Source organism: Lolium perenne, chromosome 6 (assembly GCF_019359855.2).
Source record: "Lolium perenne isolate Kyuss_39 chromosome 6, Kyuss_2.0, whole genome shotgun sequence".
NCBI lineage: Eukaryota > Viridiplantae > Streptophyta > Magnoliopsida > Poales > Poaceae > Lolium > Lolium perenne.
The window spans coordinates 10,118,087-10,130,353 of NC_067249.2; positions in this window are offsets into that span (position 1 = coordinate 10,118,087).

Here is a 12,267-nt window from a genome sequence, read left to right on the forward strand (position 1 = left end):
TGCTAGGGAACCATAAATCCCAAAAAATTTCTACCTCCTTTCTTTTTTATATATTTTTTTGATCAGGAAAAATAAAAAATTATGTAGTTATTTTGAAGTTATTCTAATCTCGTACACACAAAAATTTGCAATTATTCATTTACTGCTGGAATTTGGATTTATTTTATCGATGCAAATTAGATTTGGATAGAAGAGTACATTCTTTCTTCTATCTAAAATATTAGAAATAATTTTGCTGATTTATTTATTGCTATATCCAATTTATGGAATTGATATCATTTAGCAAAATGAAACACAACATATGCATCCATCTCCTGTGACGCGGGTGTTCTGGCTGTTTCGTTAACCGACTATATGAGCACGAAGGGCGGCCCTATACCGTGCAACACAAGCCTTACGCAAAATCACATGGTGTCAAAGCCAACCTTGTTCAAACGGAATTTGATGTTGCAAATCGACAATCGCACATATGCAGCACTTAGCTAGATCAATCTCAAACTCAAAACATGAACCGATAGTGAGGCACGCAGTACCTTGGCGGGGATTCACGAGGTCCAAGATCAACCGCTTAGCGGCGTTTTGGAGATTTTTTTTCCTATTGGAATCTGGGGGCACGAATGTTGATCTTGGGAAAAGGGAACTCGCACGGCCAAACTAAACGGAGGGGAAAGAGAGGTGGCATGGCTAGGCCATGGAGTTCGTCCCCATCACTCTCGATCAAGTCTCAAGATTTATGACGAGCACTGCAATATCTCATTTACACAGTTGCAACACACAGCGGGAGAAACAAAAAGAAGGGCAGCCGACGGGATTACATCACAATCAACACTAAACCATGTATCCAAGGGCTCGGATAGCTAGTCCGCGGGCGCCAAGAGGTTGCGCAGGACGGCCTTCCCGATGGCGGCGCCGGCCCGCGCAACCCAGGGGAACCGGTACACGGCCGGCGAGAACACGAGGAGGAGGACGCCCAGGAGCAGGAGCCCGAAGCCTAGGGCGACGTGCGTGGCAGGTGCGGCCAGGTTGCCGAACGAGCAGGTGATGACGACCCAGCCGCCTAGCACGGAGACGCGGCCGGCGTCGAAGCAGAGCCGCTGCATGAGCTCAAGTAGCGCGCCACGGTCAGCGATCATCCTCGGGCTGCTGGTGATTTCACCTTTGCGGTGTGTGTGTACTGGTGCGCGCGCGTTTCAAAGAGTCCGTCCTTGGGGGCTTATATAGGTAGCGGCAGAAACGATGCATATCGGGCGGAGGATCGGTGGCCGTCCGATCTCTCGATCGATCTGCTGCCGTCCGTCCACCACTCACCTGTCACGGGTTCTCTCCCTGCCTATAAAACCCTCCACACCCCAACCTTGTACACTCGCGCCGGCAACTCTCCTCTCCCGTCCCATCGTCCCTTCGGGGACATCCGATAAAATACTCTCCTCTGTGTCGACAAGGTCAAGGACCTCTCCCAGGCCGACTTCGGCTGCTCCGTGTCCTCATGCATGGCCTGCCGCGCCGAGTTCGGCTTCGGCCCCGCCCGCGCAGCCCTTCACATGATCGTCGTTCTCATCGAGACCCTCACCGCGCGCAACTCGGCCGCCGTCTTCGCCTGGAAGGGCGAGACGCCCGACCTCATCGTCGACGACGGCGGCGACGCCACCCTGCTCATCCACGAGGGCGTCAAGGCCGAGGAGGAGTTCGAGAAGTCCGGCAAGGTCCTTGACCCCGACTCCACCGACAACCCCGAGTTCAAGATCGTCCTCACCATCATCCGCGACGGCCTCAAGACCGACGTCAGGAGGTACCGCAAGATGAAGTAGAGGCTCGTCGGTATGTCTGAGGAGACCACCACCGGTGTCAAGAGGCTCTACCAGATGCAGGAGTCCGGCGCTCTCCTCTTCCCCGCCATCAACGTCAACGACTCCGTCACCAAGAGCAAGGTATACCTCTACTTGCTTACCCCCCATTTTCACTTCAGATCTGATGCCCTGTTCTACTTGTGGTATTAGATCTGCTTAGGTTAGATGTGAATGTTTTTAGTTTTAGATCTGCTACATGCAGCATGTTGGTTGTTAGCTCGATAAGGTGAGGGAGGGCTCCTCCGGCCGCCGCATCGCGCGGGGAGGGTTGCGGACGCGGGCTCCTCCGGTGTTGACGTGGCCAACCATGCTCCTACCGCAGAAGGCGGCGGCGGGATGGAGAGGGCCGGTGCTGGGTGATGTCTACGTGTGCTTCTATTCTTGTAGACAGTGTTGGGCCTCCAAGAGCAGAGGTTTGTAGAACAGCTGCAAGTTTCCCTTAAGTGAATCACCCAAGGTTTATCGAACTCAGGGAGGTAGAGGTCAAAGATATCCCTCTCAAGCAACCCTGCAATTATGATACAAGAAGTCTCTTGTGTCCCCAACACACCTAATACACTTGTCAGATGTATAGGTGCACTAGTTCGGTGAAGAGATAGTGAAATACAAGTATAATGGATGAATATGAGTGGTAATAACAATCTGAAATAAATATGGCAGCAAGTAAACATGTAGCAGAACTTGTTGGAAACGGTGTTTCAATGCTTAGAAACAAGGCCTAGGGATCATACTTTCACTAGTGGACACTCTCAACATTGCAATCATAATTGAATATAAATAAGCACTTCACTATGCTATTCTGAATTACTCTCTGGCGGGATAACGAACACTAATTCACCGTGTAGGGCTGCAAAGCAAACCTTAAAGATGTATTCCCAAGTACTAATAAACACCCCACGCTGTCACTGTGAGCATTCATAGGAGGTACTAACACACCACAATTTCATAGAGACATCCAACTCAAATCATAACCCAGTGAACAAGTATTCTGTGAAATATAGCCTAAGAGACCCACACGGTGCACACACTGTCACCTTTACACACGTGGGACAAGGAGTCTCCGGAGATCACATAAGTAAAATCCACTTGAATAGCATAACGACATCTAGATTACAAAGCTCATCATATGGATCTCAATCATGTAAGGCAGCTCATGAGATCATTGTATTGAAGTACATGGGAGAGAGATTAACCACATAGCTACCGGTAAAGCCCTTAGCCTCGGGGGAGAACTACTCCCTCCTCATCATGGGAGACAGCAGCGGCGATGAAGATGGCGGTGGTGTCGATGGAGATGGCTTCCGGGGGCAATTCCCCGTCCCGGCGGAGTGCCGGAACAGAGACTTCTGTCCCCCGAAACGGAGTTTCGCGATGGCGGCGGTGTCCCTGAAGTCTTTCTGGAGTTTCGTCAATTCGTGTCGGGTTTTTAGGTCGCGAGGGATTTTATAGGCGAAGAGACGGCGCAAGGGGGTGCCTGGGGGGCCCACCCCATAGGCTGGCGCGGCCAGGGGGCCACCCGCGCCGCCTTATGGTGTGGGGGCCCTGGGCCTCCTCTCCGGGTCCCCTTCGGTGTTCTGGTCGGTCTCGGTGAAATAAGATGTTTGACTTTTGTTTCGTCGAATTCCGAGAATATTGCCCGAACAGCCTTTCTGGAACCAAAAACAGCAGAAAACAGGAACTGACACTTCGGCATCTTGTTAATAGGTTAGTTCCGGAAAACGCATAAAATCATTATAAAGTGTGAGCAAAACATGTAGGTATTGTCATAAAACTAGCATGGAACATCAGAAATTATAGATACGTTGGAGACGTATCAAGCATCCCCAAGCTTAGTTCCTACTCGCCCTCGAGTAGGTAAACGATAACAAGGATAATTTCTGAAGTGACATGCTGCTATCATAATCTTGATCAATACTATTGTAAAGCATATGAGATGAATGAAGTGATTCGAAGCAATGGTAAAGACAATGATTAAACAACTGAATCATATAGCAAAGACTTTTCATGAATAGTACTTTCAAGACAAGCATCAATAAGACTTGCATAGGAGTTAACTCATAAGGCAATAAATTCTTAGTAGAAAGTTTTGAAGCAACACAAAGGAAAATTTAAGTTTCAGCAGTTGCTTTCAACTTGTAACATGTATATCTCATGGATAGTTGTCAACATAAAGTAATATAACAAGTGCAATAAGTAAACATGTAAGAATCAATGCACACAGTTGACACAAGTGTTTGCTTCTAAGATAGAAGGAAGTAGGTAAACTGACTCAACATAAAGTAAAAGAAAGGCCCTTCGCAGAGGGAAGCATGGATTACTATTTTTGTGCTAGAGCTTTTATTTTGAAAACATAGAAACAATTTTGTCAACGGTAGTAATAATTCATATGTGTTATGCATAAGACATCCTATAAGTTGCAAGCCTCATGCATAGAATACCAATAGTGCTCGCACCTTGTCCTAATTAGCTTGGATTTACATGGATTATCATTGCATAACATATGTTTCAACCAAGTGTCACAAAGGGGTACCTCTATGCCGCCTGTACAAAGGTCCAAGGAGATAGATCGCATTTGATTTCTCAGTTTTGATAGATCTCAACTTGAGGACATCCATACCGGGACAACATAGAAAACAGATAATAGACTCCTCTTTAATGCTTAAGCATTCAACAACAGATAATATTCTCATAAGAGATTGAGGATTAGTGTCCAAACTGAAACTTCCACCATGATTCATGGCTTTAGTTAGCGGCCCAATGTTCTTCTCTAACAATTTGCATACTCAAACCATTTAATCATGATAAATCGCCCTTACTTCAGACAAGACGAACATGCATAGCAACTCACATGATATTCAACAAAGGTGTAATAGTTGATGGCGTCCCCAGAAACATGGTTACCGCTCAACAAGCAACTTATAAGAAATAAGATACATAGCAACATATTCAATACCACAATAGTTTTTAAGGCTATTTTCCCATGAGCTATATATTGCAAAGACAAAGAATGAAATTTTAAAGGTAGCACTCAAGCAATTTACTTTGGAATGGCAGAGAAATACCACATAGTAGGTAGGTATGGTGGACACAAATGGCATGGGTTTTGGCTCAAGGTTTTGGATGCACGAGAAGTAATCCCTCTCAGTACAAGGCTTTGGCTAGCAAGGTTGTTTGAAGCAAACACAAGTATGAACCGGTACAGCAAAACTTACATAAGAACATATTGCAAGCATTATAAGACTCTACACTGTCTTCCTTGTTGTTCAAACACTTCACCAGAAAATATCTAGACTTTTAGAGAGACTAATCATGCAAACCAAATTTCAACAAGCTCTATGGTAGTTCTTCATTAATAGGTGCAAAGTACATGATGCAAGAGCTTAAACATGATCTATTTGAGCAAAACAATTGCCAAGTATCAAATTATTCAAGACCATATACCAATTACCACATGAAGCATTTTCTGTTTCCAACCAAATAGCAATTAACGAAGCGGTTTTCAACTCCGCCATGAACATTAAAAGTAAAACTAAGAACACAAGTGTTCAAATAAAAAAGCGGAGCGTGTCTCTCTCCCACATAAGCATGAATTTATTCAGAGAATGAAAATAACAAAACGAAAATAAAAGCACACAGACGCTCCAAGTAAAGTACATAAGATGTGACGGAATAAAAATATAGTTTCACTAGAGGTGACCTGATAAGTTGTCGATGAAGAAGGGGATGCCTTGGGCATCCCCAAGCTTAGACGCTTGGGTCTTCTTGAAATATGCAGGGATGAACCACGGGGGCATCCCCAAGCTTAGACTTTTCACTCTTCTTGATCATAGTATATCATCCTCCTCTCTTGACCCTTGAAAACTTCCTCCACACCAAACTCAAAGCAAACTCATTAGAGGGTTAGTGCATAATCAAAAATTCACATGTTCAGAGGGGACACAATCATTCTTAACACTTCTGGACATTACCCAAAGCCACTGAAAGTTAATGGAATAAAGAAATCCACTCAACACAGCAAAAGAGGCAATGCGAAATAAAAGGCAGAATCTGTCAAAACAGAACAGTCCGTAAAGACGAATTTTTTAGGGGCACTTAACTTGCTCAGATGAAAAAGCTCAAATTGAATGAAAGTTGCGTACATATCTGAGGATCACACACGAAAATTGGCAGATTTTTCTGAGTTACCTACAGAGAGACCTACTCAAATTCGTGACAGTTAGAAATCTGTTTCTGCGCAGTAATCCAAATCTAGTATCAACCTTACTATCAAAGACTTTACTTGGCACAACAATGCAATAAAGTAAAGATAAGGAGAGGTTGCTACAGTAGTAACAACTTCCAAGACACAACAAAACAGTAGCAAAATAAAAAACAACATGGGTTATCTCCCAAGAAGTGCTTTCTTTATAGCCATTAAGATGGGCTCAGTAATTTTAATGATGCTCGCGCAAGAAATAAGAGTTGAAACAAAAGAGAGCATCAAGAAGCAAATTCAAAACACATTTAAGCCTAACCCACTTCCTATGAAAAGGAATCTTGTAAATAAACAAGTCATGTAAGCATAATGCGACAAGCATAGAAAGGCAACACAAGCGCAACTTCAAGATTCTCAACATAAAGAGGGGAAACTTAATATTATTAAGATGCATATAACCATGTTTCCCTCTCTCATAATAACTTTCAGTAGCATCATGAACAAATTCAACAATATAACTATCACATGAAACATTCTTATCATGAGCTATATGCATAAAATTATTACTCTCCACATAAGCATAATCAATTTTATTAGTAATAGTGGGAGTAAAACTACCATAACCATCATTGTAATCATCATAAATTGCAGGCATGGTATAATCATAATAACCTTTATCATCCATAGTAGGTGGCACCAAAATACCACTATCATTATAATCATCATAAATAGGAGGTAAAGTATCATCAAAGAAAATTTTCTCCTCAAAACTTGGGGGACTAAAAATATCATGCTCATCAAAACCAGCTTCCCCAAGCTTAGAATTTTCCATAGCATTAGCAACAATGGTGTTCAAAGCATTCATACTAATAACATTCCCATTAGCATGCATATAAAGTTCCATGGGTTTTTTAATTCTCTCTTCAAACACATCATGTCCTAATTCAAGATAAAGTTCATAAAGATCTCTCATTTTTTTTGTTGTTTTCCATTAAGCCTAACTAGTGAAAATAAAAACAAGAAACAAAAAGAAATAATTGCAGAATCTAAAGGAGATAGCTTTGAGCACTCACACATCGGCAACAGTGCTAGGAAATAGCTTAGTAGTCGGAGGATGTGAATACCTTTTACCTTACCTCCCCGGCAACGGCGCCAGAAAATAGCTTGATGTCTACGTGTGCTTCTATTCTTGTAGACAGTGTTGGGCCTCCAAGAACAGAGGTTTGTAGAACAGCAGCAAGTTTCCCTTAAGTGAATCACCCAAGGTTTATCGAACTCAGGGAGGTAGAGGTCAAAGATATCCCTCTCAAGCAACCCTGCAATTATGATACAAGAAGTCTCTTGTGTCCCCAACACACCTAATACACTTGTCAGATGTATAGGTGCACTAGTTCGGCGAAGAGATAGTGAAATACAAGTATAATGGATGAATATGAGTGGTAATAACAATCTGAAATAAATATGGCAGCAAGTAAACATGTAGCAGAACTTGTTGGAAACGGTGTTTCAATGCTTAGAAACAAGGCCTAGGGATCATACTTTCACTAGTGGACACTCTCAACATTGCAATCATAATTGAATATAAATAAGCACTTCACTATGCTATTCTGAATTACTCTCTGGCGGGATAACGAACACTAATTCACCGTGTAGGGCTGCAAAGCAAACCTTAAAGATGTATTCCCAAGTACTAATAAACACCCCACGCTGTCACTGTGAGCATTCATAGGAGGTACTAACACACCACAATTTCATAGAGACATCCAACTCAAATCATAACCCAGTGAACAAGTATTCTGTGAAATATAGCCTAAGAGACCCACACGGTGCACACACTGTCACCTTTACACACGTGGGACAAGGAGTCTCCGGAGATCACATAAGTAAAATCCACTTGAATAGCATAACGACATCTAGATTACAAAGCTCATCATATGGATCTCAATCATGTAAGGCAGCTCATGAGATCATTGTATTGAAGTACATGGGAGAGAGATTAACCACATAGCTACCGGTAAAGCCCTTAGCCTCGGGGGAGAACTACTCCCTCCTCATCATGGGAGACAGCAGCGGCGATGAAGATGGCGGTGGTGTCGATGGAGATGGCTTCCGGGGGCAATTCCCCGTCCCGGCGGAGTGCCGGAACAGAGACTTCTGTCCCCCGAAACGGAGTTTGGCGATGGCGGCGGCATCCCTGGAGTCTTTCTGGAGTTTCGTCAATTCGTGTCGGGTTTTTAGGTCGCGAGGGATTTTATAGGCGAAGAGACGGCGCAAGGGGGTGCCTGGGGGGCCCACCCCATAGGCTGGCGCGGCCAGGGGGCCACCCGCGCCGCCTTATGGTGTGGGGGCCCTGGGCCTCCTCTCCGGGTCCCCTTCGGTGTTCTGGTCGGTCTCGGTGAAATAAGATGTTTGACTTTTGTTTCGTCGAATTCCGAGAATATTGCCCGAACAGCCTTTCGGAACCAAAAACAACGAGAAAACAGAACTGGCACTTCGGCATCTTGTTAATAGGTTAGTTCCGGAAAACGCATAAAATCATTATAAAGTGTGAGCAAAACATGTAGGTATTGTCATAAAACTAGCATGGAACATCAGAAATTATAGATACGTTGGAGACGTATCACTGGGCAGTGGTCGCCGCCGTGGACGAGGCCGGCCCCGCTCCCAGGACCGCTGGTGCGCCGCCGCCGTGTCCCTCGTCGGCCCGTAGAGCGAGCGCTCGGGCGAAGGGGTGCGCGAGGCGGTCGGCCGCGTCGCCCCACGGGTCTGCACCGGAGAGCACGGCGCCCGATCGAGGGAGGGATGGAGAGCGGCGGCGGCCGGCGCGAGGTGATGGAGAGCAGCGGCGGCGGCCGATGCAGAGGACGGGACAGGGGTGGGGTGGGTGTGTGGGATTAGGGTTTGGGTGGGGACTTTATATTCCAGGCCGTAGTGGGGGATGATTTCGAACTTTGTGGAGGGCTAAAATGCAAATGTGCAGAATCTTTGACTGGGTGGACTTTGCACGAATCTCCAACAAAATAAGTGGTACAGATAGTACCGGGGGCCCTTACTAGATTAGGGAAATCCGCACTCAACTCTCCTCTCCCGTCCCATCGTCCCTTCGGGGACATCCGATAAAAAACTCTCCGCTGTGTCGACAAGGTCAAGGACCTCTCCCAGGCCGACTTCGGCTGCTCCGTGTCCTTATGCATGGCCTGCCGCGCCGAGTTCGGCTTCGGCCCCGCCCGTGCAGCCCTTCACATGATCGTCGTTCTCATCGAGACCCTCACCGCGCGCGACTCGGCCGCCGTCTTCGCCTGGAAGGGCGAGACGCCCGACCTCATCGTCGACGACGGCGGCGACGCCACCCTGCTCATCCACGAGGGCGTAAAGGCCGAGGAGGAGTTCGAGAAGTCCGGCAAGGTCCCTGACCCCGACTCCACCGACAACCCCGAGTTCAAGATCGTCCTCACCATCATCCGCGACGGCCTCAAGACCGACGTCAGGAGGTACCGCAAGATGAAGGAGAGGCTCATCGGTGTGTCTGAGGAGACCACCACCGGTGTCAAGAGGCTCTACCAGATGCAGGAGTCCGGCGCTCTCCTCTTCCCCGCCATCAACGTCAACGACTCCGTAACCAAGTGGAAGGGTATACCCTTCTTTGCTCCCCATTGTCAGTTCAGATCTGCAGGATTATTGACCTCAGTTTCTTCTACAGTACTAGTTGTGTATGTTGTACATCGGATGCACTGTGAATTTCTTGTACCTGTTGTTTTAGATGCCTGTGCATTTTTCTATAGTTTTTGTTACATCTGCTAGCTAGATGCATCTTCAAGTACTAGCTACTAGATCTCAGATTCATATTCTGATTCATGATCGACGATTTCTAGCCTTCGTATATGACACAACAAGCACATGATTCATATTCATGATCAACTGTTTCTAGCGTTCGTATATGATACATCAAATCACATGATTACCTCACCTAACAGCCGTTGCTACTATTCGGGGAAAAAAAACTATTGTTTAAATGGTCAACACAATATATTGTTCGATTCACACCAATTCAATTATCGTGCATGCCACACAATTACTAAAGCACAACTAATTAGACAGCCAAAACAGTTCCCGCCAGGAACAATTGGCGCCAGAAATCACATTCTAGCCAGCTTAATTAACATCACTTCTCACAGCAGGAGTACAAAAATGCTTGAGAGAGAAGATGAAGAGCAGGCTGGCCATCATTTTGATCTCAACGTCAACCCTGGTACACGCAATTAATCTGTTCATTTGTTCTCCTTCCTCATCTACAAAATGCTGATTGTTTTTTTTTCCGCCATTGAAGACGAATATGAGGCTGCCTTGCAAGAAGAACTCCAGGCTCAGATTGACTTGAACATGAACCCAGGTACTCGCTAATCATTTATTATTATTTTTCCTCTTCAATCATTTGCACATGCTGATGCTGTCCTTTTCGCCGTAGAAGATGAAAATGAGGCTGCCTTGCAAGAAGCACATCAGGATGGTCACCATTTTGACTTGAACATGAACCCAGGTACTCGGTCTATTCATTTTTTCTCCTTGATCATTTATAAATAGTGAAGGTGTCAAGAAATCACATTCTAGCTAGCTTAATTAACATCACTTCTCACAGCAGGAATACGAAAATGCTTGAGGGAGATGATGAAGATCAGCCTCCATTGCTGAAGATGAAGAGCAGGCTGGCCATCATTTTGATCTCAACGTCAACCTTGGTACACACAATTGATCTCTTCATTTGTTCTCCTTCCTCATCTACAAAATGCTGATTGTTTTTTTTTCGCCATTGAAGACTAATATGAGGCTGCCTTGCAAGAAGAACTCCAGGCTCAGATTGACATGAACATGAACCCAGGTACTCGCTGATCATCTATTATTATTTTTCCTCTTCAATCATTTGCACATGCTGATGCTGTCCTTTTCGCCGTAGAAGATGAAAATGAGGCTGCCTTGCAAGAAGAACACCAGGATGGTCACCATTTTGACTTGAACATGAACCCAGGTACTCGCAGATAGTCTATTCATTTTTTCTCCTTGATCATTTGCAAATGCCATGTCAAAAATAGAAGCAATTAAACAATTTTATTAATTGACAAAATAATATGTGGGACAGTCATAATGATGACATATTCAATTGCTGCAGGTAATCAAATGTTGGCAGCACAATGACAGACCTCCATAATCAATTCGATGAATCAATGTTCTTCAAGGTACAAGATTTTTATATGGAAAAAGATTCAGAACTTATTAATACCGTTTTCATGTATCAAGAAATTTGGAAAAGGACGATTGCGTTTGCATAACACATCTTAACACTTCATGCAGGAAGATTTTTCATACATGGCTTTACTGAATGGCGAGATCGACATGAACTACTCATCATCAAACACACATATGAAGGTACGAAAAAAATTGCATCAAAATACAAAGTTATGTATGAAATGAATGAAAAATAACTGACATATTTCAATTGCTGCAGGTAAATACCTTCTTTGGTGCCGAAGGACAATCTGGGAGCACAACATATCCTGAATCTTCTTCCAGTATGACCACTAAACAGGAAGAAAAGAGCAAAGTCATTGGACAAAACACATTTGACACACCTAAAAAATGATTGCTTCTGAAAACATTAACAGATAAAACAAAATCTATTTACACATTCATCATTGAACACAGAGAATTAGCCACTTATAAAAAAGATGACACTATGCTTTCAGACAAAATGAGTAACAAATAAAATGGGCACATATATTACAACCAGATAGGAGCAAAGCCGGAGGAGGGGAGTACGTCGAATGGGCACAACTAACAAATGGGACTGCATCATATAATAAAAAACAGCTATATTTAAAAAAAATACGAGTAACAGATAATTTGTACGAATAATGAAGCAATATTTGCAGACTACAGCTCTACTAGTCGACATGTACATACATTAATTACAACCAGATACGACCAGAACCAGAACCAGAGGAGGGAGGACTTCGCAATGCTTCTGGTCAACAACGGTGGCGGATGGTCACTGGATGGCAGCGGCGGCCTGCTCCTAGGTGAGGTGGCTCGTTCTTGAGCAAGCCTATAAAATAGCTAGTGTTCGAACTTTCAATCTAGCAAGTTGAGCGCCTCACTAATTCAAGCCCAAAAAGTGAGTCAATGTACTCAAATAGTTCATGACTAGTCGCTCAACTACTCGACTCACGAACT